Source organism: Triticum aestivum, chromosome 3D, assembly GCF_018294505.1.
Source record: "Triticum aestivum cultivar Chinese Spring chromosome 3D, IWGSC CS RefSeq v2.1, whole genome shotgun sequence".
Taxonomy (NCBI): Eukaryota; Viridiplantae; Streptophyta; class Magnoliopsida; order Poales; family Poaceae; genus Triticum; species Triticum aestivum.
The window spans coordinates 598,078,698-598,096,559 of NC_057802.1; positions in this window are offsets into that span (position 1 = coordinate 598,078,698).

The following is a 17,862-nucleotide window of genomic DNA, read 5'->3' on the forward strand; positions in this document are numbered from 1 at the left end:
AGACACGCTTTGTAAGGACGCTCTGAAAATGCCTCATTTCCATGTAGACGCGCTTCCTATGCGCCTCAACTGTCTTTGAGACAGTGCGTGAGGAGACGCTCATGGGACGCTTCAGTGAGCGACTCTAAAATCTGCTAGAGATGATTTAATGCGCCTTTAGCACCTACATTGAGTGTCTCTACATGGCATTTTTGTTGTAGTGAATGGAAAGTAGGTGACAGCGTAATTTAAACAACAAAGGATTAATTAGAGACCTACGACCTTTTTTCATTTTCTTATTTTTTTATATAAATGCAAATTGGATATGATATATAGTCAGCTACCATCTCCGGCCAACTGGTGTGTGTCGTGAACAGAAAGTGAGGCCATCTCTCTCTCTCTTTCTCTGTCTCTCATGACTTGAGATAATGACGCCGACAACGACGCGTCAAGTCTCCTCGTCAAGTCTCCTCGACAACTAGATTTGACTGAAGTGATTAGTTAAGAAAAGTCTTTCCTCCTCCTCAAGAAATATCTCCTTCCTCCTTCTGTCGTCGCCGATCTGCCCCACCTCCGATGGCCTTTGAGCCGTGGAGATGCGGAGGAACCCCCCAGCCGGCGGGAGGGACCCCGCTCTTATTTTTGTTACGTTTAACGTCTTGGTGGGGCCTATGTGGCAGTGCCTATGTCCCTCAGTAGAAAATACTGTCTCCCACGTCTGACCCCATCCCGACGGTGCGAATACCGCCGGAGGAGGACGTGTGGAGGTGTGTCTCTGTCGAATCTATTTGGACTCATTTTTGTTTGTCTTCGTTCGTGTGGTTACAGATTTGATCTTTCCAATTTACAACTCTCTTCATCGGCGATGGTTGTTGTTTAAGGCCTTAGCACGACGACTTCCCGACTGTATACTACAACAAAGTTTGTTCATCTCCAGTGAGGAAGGGGCGATGTTGGCGGCGTGCCTTCGGCTCATTCCAGTACTTGTAATCGTCGTTAGGTGGTTCATGGAGCTTGATGAATAGATTAGAAATTTCTCTAAAAAAGGTTTCACTGGGTGCTACACCTAATTGACTAAGACAGCCTAGCAAGTTTTTTCTTCTTTGATTTGATTGATGAGAAGAACCTAGCTAGCTAGCTAGATGCATGCATAGCCTCAAATCGGTTGACGGCAGCCTGGGGCACAAAGAAGGTAGGAGCAAAGTGCTCAACTTTCCACCACAAAATCTACTCTGGGTGACGCGTCTGGAGAGGACGGGAAGATTTACCATATCCATATGCGGGAGGGTAGAGCAGGAGAAGGTTGGCCGGTCGGGCGGTCGGCGATGGTAGCTGTTAACGCGTTGCTCGTCCTCGCTTCTCGCTATCGTTGGACGAACGACGCTTCCGTTTGGCTCCCGAGCAAAAAGGAGCTCGCACGGTTCATTTTTCAACTGTCGTGTGTGTGACTGTGTGTACATTTTGGGTAACGACGCGCTTGTTCGAAAGAGAGAGGGAAAAATGGATCTTGTTTTACCGTCTGGATCTTGTTTTTTTTTTTTTTTTTTTTGAGGGGGTTGAACATCGGTTTTGGTTCTTCCATTCCATGGTCGTGAAACCTTGCTGGGTGTCTGCGTCCCGGACCCACGCGGATCTCGTCTTGCTGAGTGCGTTGGTCGTCACGTCATGCTCGCGAGGCATTCGCCCTCCGGAGAGGAGTTTTTTTTAGTTGGTCATCAGCCGACTTGAGTCATAACTATGCTCCATCCAAACACGTTCTACTCTGCATATTCTATCGCCACCCAAGAAAAACAACACAAGTCGTACTGTACTACCAAGAACGCAAAAGTCAAAATGAAGGAACCTCAGCTTAGCTAGCCATTGGTTGTTGGTCAAAATAAAATGAATCTTTAGGCCAGGTCAACTTCCATTTATTTGTTTTACAATATCCACGTTCAAGTTGATATATAGTACTACTACTTGTTGGCTGGCCCGGCATGGTCTTAGCTCAGGTCAACTTACATGGAGTACTAGTTACATTTGCATTGTGTAAAACCCTTTCGAAAAGCACTACGAAATACAGGCATTGTGTATATATATGCCGTCAATCTCCTAGCTAGGGCCAGATCGAGAGTTCATTAATTTTGTTCATAAGATCGGTGCTAAAAAAAACATCACCGGTCTACGTTGTCGTCTAATCCTATTAACAGGAGATTATGTCAAACAAATTGTTAGCAGATTATAATAATGCCAGTGATGATTAAGCATGTTAGCTAAATTGCACACAAATATAATCCTCACGTTTTTCATTTTTTTCTCCAGTTTGCCGTGTTTCCGCAAGGTTCGTATGACACTTATATAGCAAAAACAACGAGCTAATCGCACTTTTTATCTATAGAATTTATCTTTATTATGTATAAGTACGGCAACATCACAGATTAATCCATCACACGCATCATCGATATCATGATAATGATGTTCTCTTTTTTCTCTGTAGGAGTGAGGTTCACGTAAGCATGCAGATCGATGGACGACGTTTTTGTCCCTGCGACTAAAACCCAAAAAAGGCGTCTTAAGGGCATGTCCAATGCGGCGCTTAAACACAGGCGCTAGGGTCTAAATCCCGGCCAATTAGCAGTTGCTTTCTTTAATCCTGGTGTCAGGTAAAGCGTCGACGCAAAAGTGTGCATCGAGCGCCAGACACTTTTCTTTCCTGCTGTAAGCGCCAAGGCTGTTTGATTAGTCCATGTAATTAGCATCTGCCGTTGTAAGCCCGGGCGCTTAGATGTGTTTTTTATTTTTTTCATCTTTATTTTTTCCTTCATTAGCATCTATACAAGCGGCTCCCATTGGAGATGCCCTAATCTGACCATTGATTGCTTTTTGTCTTGTCACGTGCTCCTCCGTACAGGATCTGAAGTTAGATTACATGACACTTGCATTAGATTAGAGCAACTCCAATGGGGCGACCCATTTCGTCCGCCCGCATCCGTTCGGCGCGGACAAAAATGAAGGCCCAATGCGCCGACCCAAACTCAAATCGTGTCCGCCTGGCGTCCGCGCCGACCCATTTTCGGCCCAAAATTGCGCCTGGAATGCGTCGGCGCGGACGTGAAGCGGACGCGCCGCGCGTCCCCTCGCTGTCCGCCACGTCCCCACCTGGCGGCCACCCAACCGCCACCGGTCGTCTTATTTATGACGACCACCGACAGCGGGCCCACGCGTCAGCCAGTGGAAGCATCCTTTTTTAACCACGCGTGCGGCGGGGTCGGCCTCATCCACTTCTCCCGTCCACATCTGCCCCCCCCCCCACCACCACTCCCTTTGCTTCCTCGCCGGCGACCGCAAACCCTAGCCATGGGCCTCTTCGGCAGCAGCAATGGCAAGGGCAAGGGCACCCCCGGCGCCTCGTCCTCCCGTGCTCCCCTTCCCCCTCCTCCTCCTCCTCCGGCGGCGACACGTTTCCGCCCTGGTCGCCGGCGCCTACACATCCCGGTGCACCAAGCGCGGTGGCACTGGGAGTACAGGCAGCCATTGTCGTACCCCGATGTCACGTTGCCGCATCGTTGGCATCTGGATCCGCAGCGGATCCCGGTGCCGGCGGTTCCTCGTACCCAACGGGCACACGACGAGGAGGTGCGCAGGCGCCGCGCGCAGCTCACGCCGGACCAGCGTCGGCTGCCAGAGTACGCCGCCGACTCCCCCAACTGGGAGGCGTGGTTCGCCCTCGAACACGAGGAGCAACGGTGCTCGGGTGTCGACGCCGTCCCGCCGCCGTTCCCACCGCCGCCCCCGCAGGTAGAGCCGGAGGACATGGAGGTGGAGGCGGAGTACCAAGCCGCCCTCGAGGAGGCCCTGCAGCACGCGCTGGAGGCTAGCCGCCTCGAGGAGGACGCGCACTGGGATGGGCTGGAGCAAGCCCTTGCCCCGTCGGCAGCGGGGGACTCTGTCCACACCCCGCTCTTCGTGCCGCCACCGCCACCGTCGCCGCCCGTCCAGCCCAAGCCGGAGCCGGAGCCGACGCGTAAGCGCTCCCCGCCTCCACCCACTTGGCCGGAGGAGGCCTACTCGTGGACGGGCCAGTACCGCGAGTGGGTGAGCGCGCCTCCCGTCCACTTCGCCGCGACGCCGGAGGAGGAGGCGCCCCACCTCCAGCGATGGAAGGAGCACTGGCTCCGCCAGGAGCAGGCCGATGGCGAGGAGCAAATGTGCTACGACGCCATGCTCCAACGCGACGCGGAGGCGCTCCGGCTCGAGGAGGAGGAGGAGGAGGAGCGCGCGCGGCTTGCCGCAATGCCGCCGCCCCAGCAGGCGCCGGAGGAGGCTGTTGGAAATATGCCCTAGAGGCAATAATAAATGGTTATTATTATATTTCTGTGTTCATGATAATAGTCTTTTATTCATGCTATAATTGTATTGTCCGGAAATCGTAATACATGTGTGAATACATAGACCACAACCTGTCCCTAGTAAGCCTCTAGTTGACTAGCTCGTTGATCAACAGATAGTCATGGTTTCCTGACTATGGACATAGGATGTCATTGATAACGGGATCACATCATTAGGAGAATGATGTGATGGACAAGACCCAACTTAAGCATAGCATAAAAGATCGTGTAGTTTCGTTTGCTAGAGCTTTTCCAATGTCAAGTATCTTTTCCTTAGACCATGAGATCGTGCAACTCCCGGATACCGTAGGAGTGCTTTGGGTGTGCCAAACGTCACAACGTAACTGGGTGACTATAAAGGTGCATTACGGGTATCTCCGAAAGTGTCTGTTGGGTTGGCACGGATCGAGACTGGGATTTGTCACTCCGTGTAAACGGAGAGGTATCTCTGGGCCCACTCGGTAATGCATCATCATAATGAGCTCAATGTGACTAAGGCGTTAGTCACGGGATCATGCATTGCGGTACGAGTAAAGAGACTTGCCGGTAACGAGATTGAACTAGGTATTGGGATACCGACGATCGAATCTCGGGCAAGTAACATACCGATTGACAAAGGGAATTGCATACGGATTGATTGAATCCTCGACACCGTGGTTCACCCGATGATATCATCGTGGAACATGTGGGAGCCAACATGGGTATCCAGATCCCGCTGTTGGTTATTGACCGGAGAGGCGTCTCGGTCATGTCTGCATGTCTCCCGAACCCGTAGGGTCTACACACTTAAGGTCCGGTGACGCTAGGGTTGTAGAGATATATGTATGCGGAAACCCGAAAGTTGTTCGGAGTCCCGGATGAGATCCCGGACGTCACGAGAGTTCCGGAATGGTCCGGAGGTGAAGAATTATATATAGGAAGTCCAGTTTTGGCCACCGGGAAAGTTTCGGGGGTTATCGGTATTGTACCGGGACCACCGGAAGGGTCCCGGGGGTCCACCGGATGGGGCCACCTGTCCCGGAGGGCCCCGTGGGCTGAAAGTGGAGGGGAACCAGCCCCTAATGGGCTGGGGCGCCACTTTGGGCCTCCCCCCCATGCGCCTAGGGTTGGGAACCCTAGGGGGGGAGTTTCCCCTTGCCTTGGGGGGCAAGGCAACCCCTTCCCCCTTGGCCGCCGCCCCCCCCCCCCCCCTTGGAGATCCCATCTCCAAGGGCTGCGCACCCCCCTTGGGGGCCTATATAAAGGGGGGGGAGGGAGGGCAGCACACGACAGCCTTTGGCGCCTCCCTCCTCCCCTGCAACACCTCTCTCTCGCGCGCAGAAGCTCGGCGAAGCCTTGCCGGAGAGCCGCTACATCCACCACCACGCCGTCGTGCTGTTGGATCTCCATCAACCTCTCCTCCCCCCTTGCTGGATCAAGAAAGGAGGAGACGTCGCTGCACCGTACGTGTGTTGAACGCGGAGGTGCCGTCCGTTCGGCACTCGGTCATCGGTGATTTGGATCACGGCGAGTACGACTCCGTCATCCACGTTCATTGGAACGCTTCCGCTCGCGATCTACAAGGGTATGTAGATCCACTCCTTTCCCCTCGTTGCTAGTAGACTCCATAGATGCATCTTGGTGAGCGTAGGAAAATTTTAAATTATGCTACGATTCCCAACAGTGGCATCATGAGCCAGGCCTATGCGTAGTTACTATGCACGAGTAGAACACAAAGAAGTTGTGGGCGTTGATGTTGCCAATTCTTCTTGCCGCTACTAGTCGTTTCTTGTTTCGGCGGCATTGTAGGATGAAGCGGCCCGGACCGACCTTACACGTACGCTTACGTGAGACAGGTTCCACCGACTGACATGCACTAGTTGCATAAGGTGGCTAGCGGGTGTCTGTCTCTCCTACTTTAGTCCGAACGGATTCGATGAAAAGGGTCCTTATGAAGGGTAAATAGAAATTGGCAAATCACGTTGTGGTCATACGTAGGTAAGAAATCGTTCTTGCTAGAAACCTACAAACCACGTAAAAACTTGCAACAACAATTAGAGGACGTCTAACTTGTTTTTGCAGCAAGTGATATATGTGATATGATATGGCCAGAAGATGTGATGAATGATATATGTGATGTATGAGATTGATCATATTCTTGTAATAGGAATCACGACTTGCATGTCGATGAGTATGACAACCGGCAGGAGCCATAGGAGTTGTCTTTATTGTTTTGCATGACCTGCGTGTCATTGAATAACGCCATGTAATTTACTTTACTTTGTTGCTAAACGGTTAGCCATAGAAGTAGAAGTAATCGTTGGCGTGACAACTTCATGAAGACACAATGATGGAGATCATGATGATGGAGATCATGGTGTCATGCCGGTGACGAAGATGATCATGGTGCCCCGAAGATGGAGATCAAAGGAGCATGATGACATTGGCCATATCATGTCACTATTTGATTGCATGTGATGTTTATCATGTTTTTGCATCTTATTTGCTTAGAACGACGGTAGCAAGTAGGATGATCCCTTATAATAATTTCAAGAAAGTGTTCACCCTAACTGTGCACCGTTGCGAAGGTTCGTCGTTTCGAAGCACCACGTGATGATCGGGTGTGATAGATTCTTACGTTCGCATACAACGGGTGTTGACGAGCCTAGCATGTACAGACATGGCCTCGGAACACACGCAATACACTTAGGTTGACTTGACGAGCCTAGCATGTACAGACATGGCCTCGGAACACGGAGGACCAAAAGGTCGAGCATGAGTCGTATAGAAGATACGATCAACATGGAGATGTTCACCGATCTTGACTAGTCCGTCTCACGTGATGATCGGACACGGCCTAGTTGAGTTCGGATCATGTTTCACTTAGATAACTAGAGGGATGTCTATCTGAGTGGGAGTTCATTAGATCATTTGATTATATGAACTTAATTATCATGAACTTAGTCTAAAAATCTTTACACTATGTATTGTAGATCAAATGGCCCACGTTGTCCTCAATTTCAACGCGTTCCTAGAGAAAACCAAGCTGAAAGATGATGGCAGCAACTATACGGACTGGGTCCGGAACCTGAGGCTCATCCTCATAGTTGCCAAGAAAGATTATGTCTTAGAAGCACCGCTAGGTGAAGCACCAATCCCTGAGAACCAAGACGTTATGAACGCTTGGCAGCAGCGTGCTGATGATTACTCCCTCGTTCAGTGCGGCATGCTTTACAGCTTAGAACCGGGTCTCCAAAAGCGTTTTGAGAAACATGGAGCATACGAGATGTTCGAGGAGCTGAAACTGGTTTTTCAAGCTCATGCCCGGGTCGAGAGATATGATGTCTCCGACAAGTTCTTCAGCTGTAAAATGGAGGAGAACAGTTCTGTTAGTGAGCACATACTCAGAATGTCTGGGTTGCACAACCGCTTGTCTCAGCTGGGAGTTAATCTCCCGGATGACGCGGTCATTGACAGAATCCTCCAGTCGCTTCCACCAAGCTACAAGAGCTTTGTGATGAACTACAATATGCAGGGGATGGAAAAGACCATTCCCGAGGTATATTCAATGCTAAAATCAGCGGAAGGGGAGATCAAAAAGGAACATCAAGTGTTGATGGTGAATAAAACCACTAAGTTCAAGAAGGGCAAGGGTAAGAAGAACTTCAAGAAGGACGGCAAGGGAATTGCCGCGCCCGGTAAGCCAGTTACCGGGAAGAAGTCAAAGAATGGACCCAAGCCCGAGACTGAGTGCTTTTATTGCAAGGGAAGTGGTCACTGGAAGCGGAACTGCCCCAAATATTTAGCGGACAAGAAGAAGGCCGGCAACACCCAAGGTATATGTGATATACAAGTAATTGATGTGTACCTTACCAGTACTCGTAGTAGCTCCTGGGTATTTGATACCGGTGCGGTTGCTCATATTTGTAACTCAAATCAGGAACTACGGAATAAACGGAGACTGGCAAAAGACGAGGTGACGATGCGCGTCGGGAATGGTTCCAAGGTCGATGTGATCGCCGTCGGCACGCTACCTCTGCATCTACCCACGGGATTAGTTATAAACCTCAATAATTGTTATTTAGTGCCAGCTTTGAGCATGAACATTGTATCTGGATCTCGTTTAATTCGAGATGGCTACTCATTTAAATCTGAGAATAATGGTTGTTCTATTTATTTGAGAGATATGTTTTATGGTCATGCCCCGCTGGTCAATGGTTTATTCTTGATGAATCTCGAACGTGATGCTACACATGTTCATAGTGTGAATACCAAAAGATGTAAAGTTGATAATGATAGTCCCACATACTTGTGGCACTGCCGCCTTGGTCACATTGGTGTCAAGCGCATGAAGAAGCTCCATGCAGATGGACTTTTGGAGTCTCTTGATTACGAATCATTTGACACGTGCGAACCATGCCTCATGGGTAAGATGACCAAGACTCCGTTCTCCGGAACAATGGAGCGAGCGACCAACTTATTGGAAATCATACATACCGATGTGTGCGGTCCAATGAGCGTTGAGGCTCGCGGAGGATATCGTTATGTTCTCACTCTCACTGATGATTTAAGTAGATATGGGTATGTCTACCTAATGAAACACAAGTCTGAAACCTTTGAAAAGTTCAAGGAATTTCAGAGTGAAGTCGAGAATCAACGTGACAGGAAAATAAAATTCTTACGATCAGATCGTGGTGGAGAATATTTAAGTCACGAATTTGGTACACACTTAAGGAAATGTGGAATAGTTTCACAACTCACGCCGCCTGGAACACCTCAGAGAAATGGTGTGTCCGAACGTCGTAATCGCACTCTATTGGATATGGTGCGATCTATGATGTCTCTTACCGATTTACCGCTCTCATTTTGGGGTTATGCTTTAGAGACTGCCGCATTCACTTTAAATAGGGCACCGTCTAAATCCGTTGAGACGACACCGTATGAATTATGGTTTGGGAAGAAACCTAAGCTGTCGTTTCTAAAAGTTTGGGGATGCGATGCTTATGTCAAGAAACTTCAACCTGAAAAGCTCGAACCCAAATCGGAAAAATGCGTCTTCATAGGATACCCTAAGGAAACTATTGGGTATACCTTCTACCTCAGATCCGAAGGCAAGATCTTCGTTGCCAAGAACGGGTCCTTTCTAGAGAAGGAGTTTCTCTCGAAAGAATTGAGTGGGAGGAAAGTGGAACTTGATGAGGTGATAGTCACCCCTTCCGAACCGGAAAGTAGCGCAGCGCGGGAAAATGTTCCTGTGGTGCCTACACCGACTGGGGAGGAAGTTAATGATGATGATCATGAAGCTTCAGATCAAGTTACTGAACTTCGTAGGTCCACAAGGACACGTTCCGCACCAGAGTGGTACGGCAACCCTGTCCTGGAAATCATGTTGTTAGACAACGGTGAACCTTCGAACTATGAAGAAGCGATGGCGGGCCCGGATTCCGACAAATGGCTAGAAGCCATGAAATCCGAGATAGAATCCATGTATGAAAACAAAGTATGGACTTTGACTGACTTGCCCGATGAGCGGCGAGCCATAGAAAACAAATGGATCTTTAAGAAGAAGACGGACGCAGATGGTAATGTGACCATCTACAAAGCTCGACTTGTCGCTAAGGGTTATCGACAAGTTCAAGGGGTTGACTACGATGAGACTTTCTCACCCGTAGCGAAGCTGAAGTCCGTCCGAATCATGTTAGCAATTGCCGCATACTATGATTATGAGATATGGCAGATGGACGTCAAAACGGCATTCCTTAACGGCTTCCTTAAGGAAGAGTTGTATATGATGCAGCCGGAAGGTTTTGTCGATCCTAAGAATGCTAACAAAGTATGCAAGCTCCAGCGCTCAATCTATGGGCTGGTGCAAGCATCTCGGAGTTGGAACATTCGCTTTGATGAGATGATCAAAGCGTTTGGGTTTACACAGACTTATGGAGAAGCCTGTGTTTACAAGAAAGTGAGTGGGAGCTCTGTAGCATTTCTCATATTATATGTGGATGACATATTATTGATGGGAAATGATATAGAATTCTTGGAAAGTATAAAGGCCTATTTGAATAAATGTTTTTCAATGAAGGACCTTGGAGAAGCTGCTTATATATTAGGCATCAAGATCTATAGAGATAGATCAAGACGCCTCATTGGTCTTTCACAGAGTACATACCTTGACAAGATATTGAAGAAGTTCAGTATGGATCAGTCCAAGAAGGGGTTCTTGCCTGTATTGCAAGGTGTGCAATTGAGCACGGCTCAATGCCCGACCACGGCAGAAGATATAGAAGAGATGAGTGTCATCCCCTATGCCTCGGCCATAGGGTCTATTATGTATGCCATGCTGTGTACCAGACCTGATGTAAACCTTGCCGTAAGTTTGGTAGGAAGGTACCAAAGTAATCCCGGCAAGGAACACTGGACAGCGGTCAAGAATATCCTGAAGTACCTGAAGAGGACTAAGGATATGTTTCTCGTCTATGGAGGTGACGAAGAGCTCGTCGTAAAGGGTTACGTCGACGCTAGCTTCGACACAGATCCGGATGACTCGAAGTCACAGACCGGATACGTGTATATTTTGAATAGAGGAGCAGTAAGCTGGTGCAGTTGCAAGCAAAGCGTCGTGGCGGGATCTACATGTGAAGCGGAATACATGGCAGCCTCGGAGGCAGCACAGGAAGCAGTCTGGATGAAGGAGTTCATTACCGACCTAGGGGTGATTCCCAATGCGTCGGGCCCAATGACTCTCTTATGTGACAACACTGGAGCTATTGCCCTTGCGAAGGAGCCCAGGTTTCACAGGAAGACCAGGCATATCAAGCGTCGCTTCAACTCCATTCGTGAAAGTGTTCAAAATGGAGACATAGATATTTGTAAAGTACACACGGACCTGAATGTAGCAGATCCGTTGACTAAACCTCTCCCTAGGGCAAAACATGATCAACACCAGGACGCAATGGGTGTTCGATTCATCACAATGTAACTAGATTATTGACTCTAGTGCAAGTGGGAGACTGTTGGAAATATGCCCTAGAGGCAATAATAAATGGTTATTATTATATTTCTGTGTTCATGATAATAGTCTTTTATTCATGCTATAATTGTATTGTCCGGAAATCGTAATACATGTGTGAATACATAGACCACAACCTGTCCCTAGTAAGCCTCTAGTTGACTAGCTCGTTGATCAACAGATAGTCATGGTTTCCTGACTATGGACATAGGATGTCATTGATAACGGGATCACATCATTAGGAGAATGATGTGATGGACAAGACCCAACTTAAGCATAGCATAAAAGATCGTGTAGTTTCGTTTGCTAGAGCTTTTCCAATGTCAAGTATCTTTTCCTTAGACCATGAGATCGTGCAACTCCCGGATACCGTAGGAGTGCTTTGGGTGTGCCAAACGTCACAACGTAACTGGGTGACTATAAAGGTGCATTACGGGTATCTCCGAAAGTGTCTGTTGGGTTGGCACGGATCGAGACTGGGATTTGTCACTCCGTGTAAACGGAGAGGTATCTCTGGGCCCACTCGGTAATGCATCATCATAATGAGCTCAATGTGACTAAGGCGTTAGTCACGGGATCATGCATTGCGGTACGAGTAAAGAGACTTGCCGGTAACGAGATTGAACAAGGTATTGGGATACCGACGATCGAATCTCGGGCAAGTAACATACCGATTGACAAAGGGAATTGCATACGGATTGATTGAATCCTCGACACCGTGGTTCACCCGATGATATCATCGTGGAACATGTGGGAGCCAACATGGGTATCCAGATCCCGCTGTTGGTTATTGACCGGAGAGGCGTCTCGGTCATGTCTGCATGTCTCCCGAACCCGTAGGGTCTACACACTTAAGGTCCGGTGACGCTAGGGTTGTAGAGATATATGTATGCGGAAACCCGAAAGTTGTTCGGAGTCCCGGATGAGATCCCGGACGTCACGAGAGGTTCCGGAATGGTCCGGAGGTGAAGAATTATATATAGGAAGTCCAGTTTTGGCCACCGGGAAAGTTTCGGGGGTTATCGGTATTGTACCGGGACCACCGGAAGGGTCCCGGGGGTCCACCGGGTGGGGCCACCTGTCCCGGAGGGCCCCGTGGGCTGAAAGTGGAGGGGAACCAGCCCCTAATGGGCTGGGGCGCCACTTTGGGCCTCCCCCCATGCGCCTAGGGTTGGGAACCCTAGGGGGGGAGTTTCCCCTTGCCTTGGGGGGCAAGGCAACCCCTTCCCCCTTGGCCGCCGCCCCCCCCTTGGAGATCCCATCTCCAAGGGCTGCGCACCCCCCTTGGGGGCCTATATAAAGGGGGGGAGGGAGGGCAGCACACTACAGCCTTTGGCGCCTCCCTCCTCCCCTGCAACACCTCTCTCTCGCGCGCAGAAGCTCGGCGAAGCCTTGCCGGAGAGCCGCTACATCCACCACCACGCCGTCGTGCTGTTGGATCTCCATCAACCTCTCCTCCCCCCTTGCTGGATCAAGAAAGGAGGAGACGTCGCTGCACCGTACGTGTGTTGAACGCGGAGGTGCCGTCCGTTCGGCACTCGGTCATCGGTGATTTGGATCACGGCGAGTACGACTCCGTCATCCACGTTCATTGGAACGCTTCCGCTCGCGATCTACAAGGGTATGTAGATCCACTCCTTTCCCCTCGTTGCTAGTAGACTCCATAGATGCATCTTGGTGAGCGTAGGAAAATTTTAAATTATGCTACGATTCCCAACAGAGGCTGCCTTGGCAGCATACCAGGCGGCGTTCGGGTGGGCTGGCCTTCTCCGGTCTTCATCGACCTCACCGACGACGGCGACGTCGACGGCAAGGGCAAGGCCGACGACGTCTAGGGCAGCGTGCCGGGCGGCAGCAGGTGGGCGCAGACTTTTATTTAATGTTTTATTTAATGTTTATTAGATTTAGGTGGACTTTGGCCGGCGTTTGACCGGCCACTTTATGTTTAATTATGTTTATTTCGTGCAATTTATTATTTTTTTTACGGCGGCATATTTGGGTCGGCCTCCCCGTTGGGCCGTGAAACCGATCCATTTTAAAATGCGGACGCGCACATCCGCTGGCCGACCCAAATGGACAAAAAGCGGACAAAGCACGCGTCCCTTTGGATCGCCTCGTTGGAGTTGCTCTTATATACACAATTATTACACATGATCACGGCGCACAACCGGACAAGCCAGCCAGCCAGGCTCCTGATTAAGCCAAATGAGTCGTGGTCACTGTGATTATAAATGGGAAAAGATAACAAATGTTTTGGTGACCTAACCGGGACAGCGAGCATGATTTGTATGCCATGCATGCATCTGTCACTTCATTCTGACAGCTCGAGATTACATATGAACAGCTTATATTCAGTTCAGCTCGTTATGTCCGTTCCGTGCCGATGATCCTTGATGGCAACGGGCCGTGTTCTCTGATTTATTTGTGTTCTGTCGTAGTATCGTCTAGGAAAATATCTATCAGTACGTTACGAAATTCATTTGATATGCAACCAACGATGAAAATCAAAATCGTACTACAAATAACCATTTTGTTTTCCCGGTACGTATTTCAACTAAGATCTCCAAGAGGACCCCCAGCCTTTTGCATAGCCTTGAAAATTCGCAAGGAAAAGTAAGATCGTTTTGGCTGGCACACGTACGGCCGGACAGCGACCAAAAGGCTGCCGCTTCGATTTATGTCGCAACCCAGTTCATAGTTTCACACATCGCAATTCACAACGACGGGACCGTGATGCCCCTCCGCAAGCTCGTGGGTGCATTAACAAATCGATTTCAGATCTATCAGCTAGTACTATTTAATTTGAGTTCAGTATATGGAGTGGACGCATTGTATTGAGTGATTAATTCTACTTGCTTTTAGAAGAACATATGTTTGGTTTAGTTGGTCCTTGCCCTTATCCTATTTATTATATTCATTTACTAATAATTACTAATAGTTAGGCGAGAATGTATTTTCAATGCAAGAAGGATTTGACAAACTACCAAGCTTTTTCTACTAGCTATGCAGAGATCGAGCGTGTGCTCCCACATAATTCTATAGGGATATATGAGATCGAGAGTATGAAATTTTGTTTACTCACTTTAAATTGTGTATCCGTTTTTCGCTGGAGTCGAAAATCCTGCATTTTTTATATCATGTTTTGTATTCTCTTTATGTTCTATTTGGAACCAACAAAAAATAACTTTTATTCGAAACGAAATTTTCTCTATTTTTATATGTCTACAATTGTTTTTTGTTAATAACTGGGTAGACAGCTCACCGCCAAAGAAAGAAAGAAAGCGGTTGATGGAGATTCTCTCTTATGCTGACGACGACGAGGAGGACGCGTCAAGTCTTGCTAATCAGAGTCACCTAGCCACTGTTTGTTTCCAAGAAAAACCGCACCCCCTTATAAATCAAGTTTGTTTCCGGATTTTAAATTTTGTCAAAATCCCAGGTCATTTGCAAGCTGTGGAAAAGAACAAGCTCAAACCGTTCGTCAAAAGATAAATTTGCTAATTTAGTTGCCCATTTTCACTTATTTTTGCCCAAACCACAAATAGCTTATGTATATCTTGAAGGAAAAAACTTTTCAACTCAACTCTAAGCTTTCTAAAATAAAAGGAGCAACACAAAAAATGGGGGATATGGTCCCAAAGCACAAAATTCACATTTTTTTTTCTTCCGAAAAGGGGATTACCTCGGCCTCTGCATCAGAAAGTCCACAGTCCTAACGGATAAAGACTACATATGCACCCATGTCGGCTCCCATCCATAAAAAAGAAAAAAGAAAAGAAGAAAAAGGAGCAACGCTCAACTTTCCGCCATCGGCCACCACAAATCTGATTTGGAGTGACGCGTTTGGTAACGAACGGGATCGATATGATGTTTACCACCCTGACCGTCCGTAGAAGTTGAGAGCATCCATCGGCCGGTGTCGGGTTCGACTCGCCACCATCTTCAACAGAAAGTGATGGACGGAGATTCTCTCAGTCAGGACCGACCTGAGACAGCGACGCGTACGTCGATCGTCTAACCCGATATACTACTTTTCCTCATTATTAATTTGTAAATCCTCTCTTGCTCCAAGCTAAGCTAATAGTAGGTTCTTTACTGTTGATCCCTGTTTGTCATGCATGTCAGTAGGATGGCACAGTTTAATCAACCAATCACTTGGGATTATTGTGTATTAGACGAGACAGCTACGTACGGAGCCTCTCCGGCCAACAACTGGTCCGTATACCACCCTGAAGAGAAAGTGACCGACGGACGGCCCATCCATCCCAGGACTATAACGACGATGGGTCGACGTACGTACGCGCCAAGGATTGTCATCGATCGGTCGGCTAATTCAATCCATTTAATTTGATTGCCACTGCATATGGTATATTCCAGACGCGTAGTTAATCAGCTGTCACTGCTTATAGGTCCATCGGTTCACGGCATTGCGCGGTGCTTTCCGCCGCAAAGTCTGCTCTGCTCTGGGTGACGCGTACGACGTACGTACGTCTGGAGTGGCCAAAGAAGATTTACCCGAAATATATGTGGTGTAGTGGACCGATGGCGTCTCGAATCCGTGCGTGCATTTCGATTCGGGCGACAAGCTGACAACGCGCTTGACGGTTCGATTCCAATCCAAAAGGAAAAAAAGAGACGACGACGTCGTTGTTCGTTGTTACCGTCTACTTGTACTTGGACGGACGACTTGAGAGAGAGAGGACGCGTGATTCTCACCCAAGTCTCTCTTGAACCAACGTTCCTGGGTGGCTGCGGCGTGGGCCCACGAGGATCCCGTCCGGGGACACCCCTTCCTTGCTGCGTGCTCTCGATCGCCACCGTGCTCGCGAGGGACGGGACGGGACGGGACACAAAGTGCCTTCTGCAGGGTACGTACGTACACCTTGCATGCCATGCACCTCCTCCGGATTCACGCGAAACTGAAACGGGCTCTCTCTCGCGGCTAGCTTATCTATTATACTACACACATTTTCTTTCTTAATTATTATTATGAGCAAACAGATTGTGTCTCTTTTTTCAAGATCCCAATCTATTGTACAGACCCGCCAAAATTATAAAGCACCTCGGACAGCATTAAAAATTACAATGATGTCCTAGACCACCGAACGACTACTACGGCAGACAAACAATCCGCCGACGCACCACCGTCTCTGCTCCCTCCCCTGTCAGAGCCGGCTTGACATTTTCGACGACAACAAGGACTGTGTTTTGTTATGTTTTGAAGATAGGCCATCTGTTTCTTCTGCATTTTTTTCAAGGCCATTTCTTGCCCAAGAGCACGAGGCATGTAAAACCAAGTGAACCGTAAGTTCGTCATGTAATGTTCACTGCGCGCCCTACCCCCGGCCCTGGTGTGAGTATAGTCATGCCTTACCTTACACTTTCTTCGCATGGAAGCAAGGATCAATATCAAATGTGTGTTAGAGCTACGGCGGTTGTATAGTTCTTTATTTCTTAATAACTTGTGCTCGATGTGATCTTTGATTATTAATTTCTCCTTGTGTTCGTGTGTTTAAGCATGATTTATACATAATTGTCATTCGACAAAGGACACAAAACGGCGATCTTCTACGGATGAGACAATGACTCGAACAGAAGAATCTCAAGAACACATGGCTACAACTCAATGGACTCCTTTGTAGGTCAAACCGGTTAGATCATGGCTTAAAAATATTCATTTAATGGACAAAGTTGTGAGACGCGGGGCGTGTATGCATTGCACCATGGTAAATATTTCTCGAACCGAGTCTTAAAACACTATGGAACGTGGAGGAGGAGCGCTATGAGGGCTCCCGGAATTTTGGAGAGATGAAAGATTTTTTTTGTGAACTTTCAAGGATTTCCTCTTCGCCATGTAGGCAGAGAAGTGAATTGTGCAGCCCATAATCGTGGTAGGGAAGCACTAAATTGAATAGATCTGGTTGAAACTTTCGCTGTAATCCCTACTCATCTGACTGATATTGTTTGATCGGATTTGAATCGTCTGAACAAATAAAACAGAAATCTTATCTGGATGACGTTTGCTGGGAGAGAGTGGCATTTCGATTGTTTCTGCTGACAGTTTTAGCTGTATGAGGTGTGACAATTTCTTCGGGGTGACATGACATTTCCTAGGAGGACGGCAGTTTTGAGCTTCATCCCGGAAAATGACATGCCATTCCAAATAATCTATCACCCCGCACACAAATAAAAATGTCAACAAAATATTGCAAACGCTACTCCTCTTAGCCAAGGGGGTCCTAAATAAAATGCCTTGAGGGAGGTTCTAAAAAAAAGTCTTAAAACACGTAATAATGATACATGTCGGATCAATTTGTGTCGTCAGACTTCAAGTCTAAGACTTGACATTGATGCTTGCGTTTTTCTGAATTTATTTCACGTCTCTCCGCAATGTGTGTTTAGGGACGGTATGTGAAGGCATCTGTGGCAACTTCATCGTCGGTCTAGGAGGAGTTGCCGCCAACAATCTCAAAAAGGTCAAGCGCTAGAAAAATAAGGCAAGCGGAGAGGAGAGGGGGCGGGGCAGAA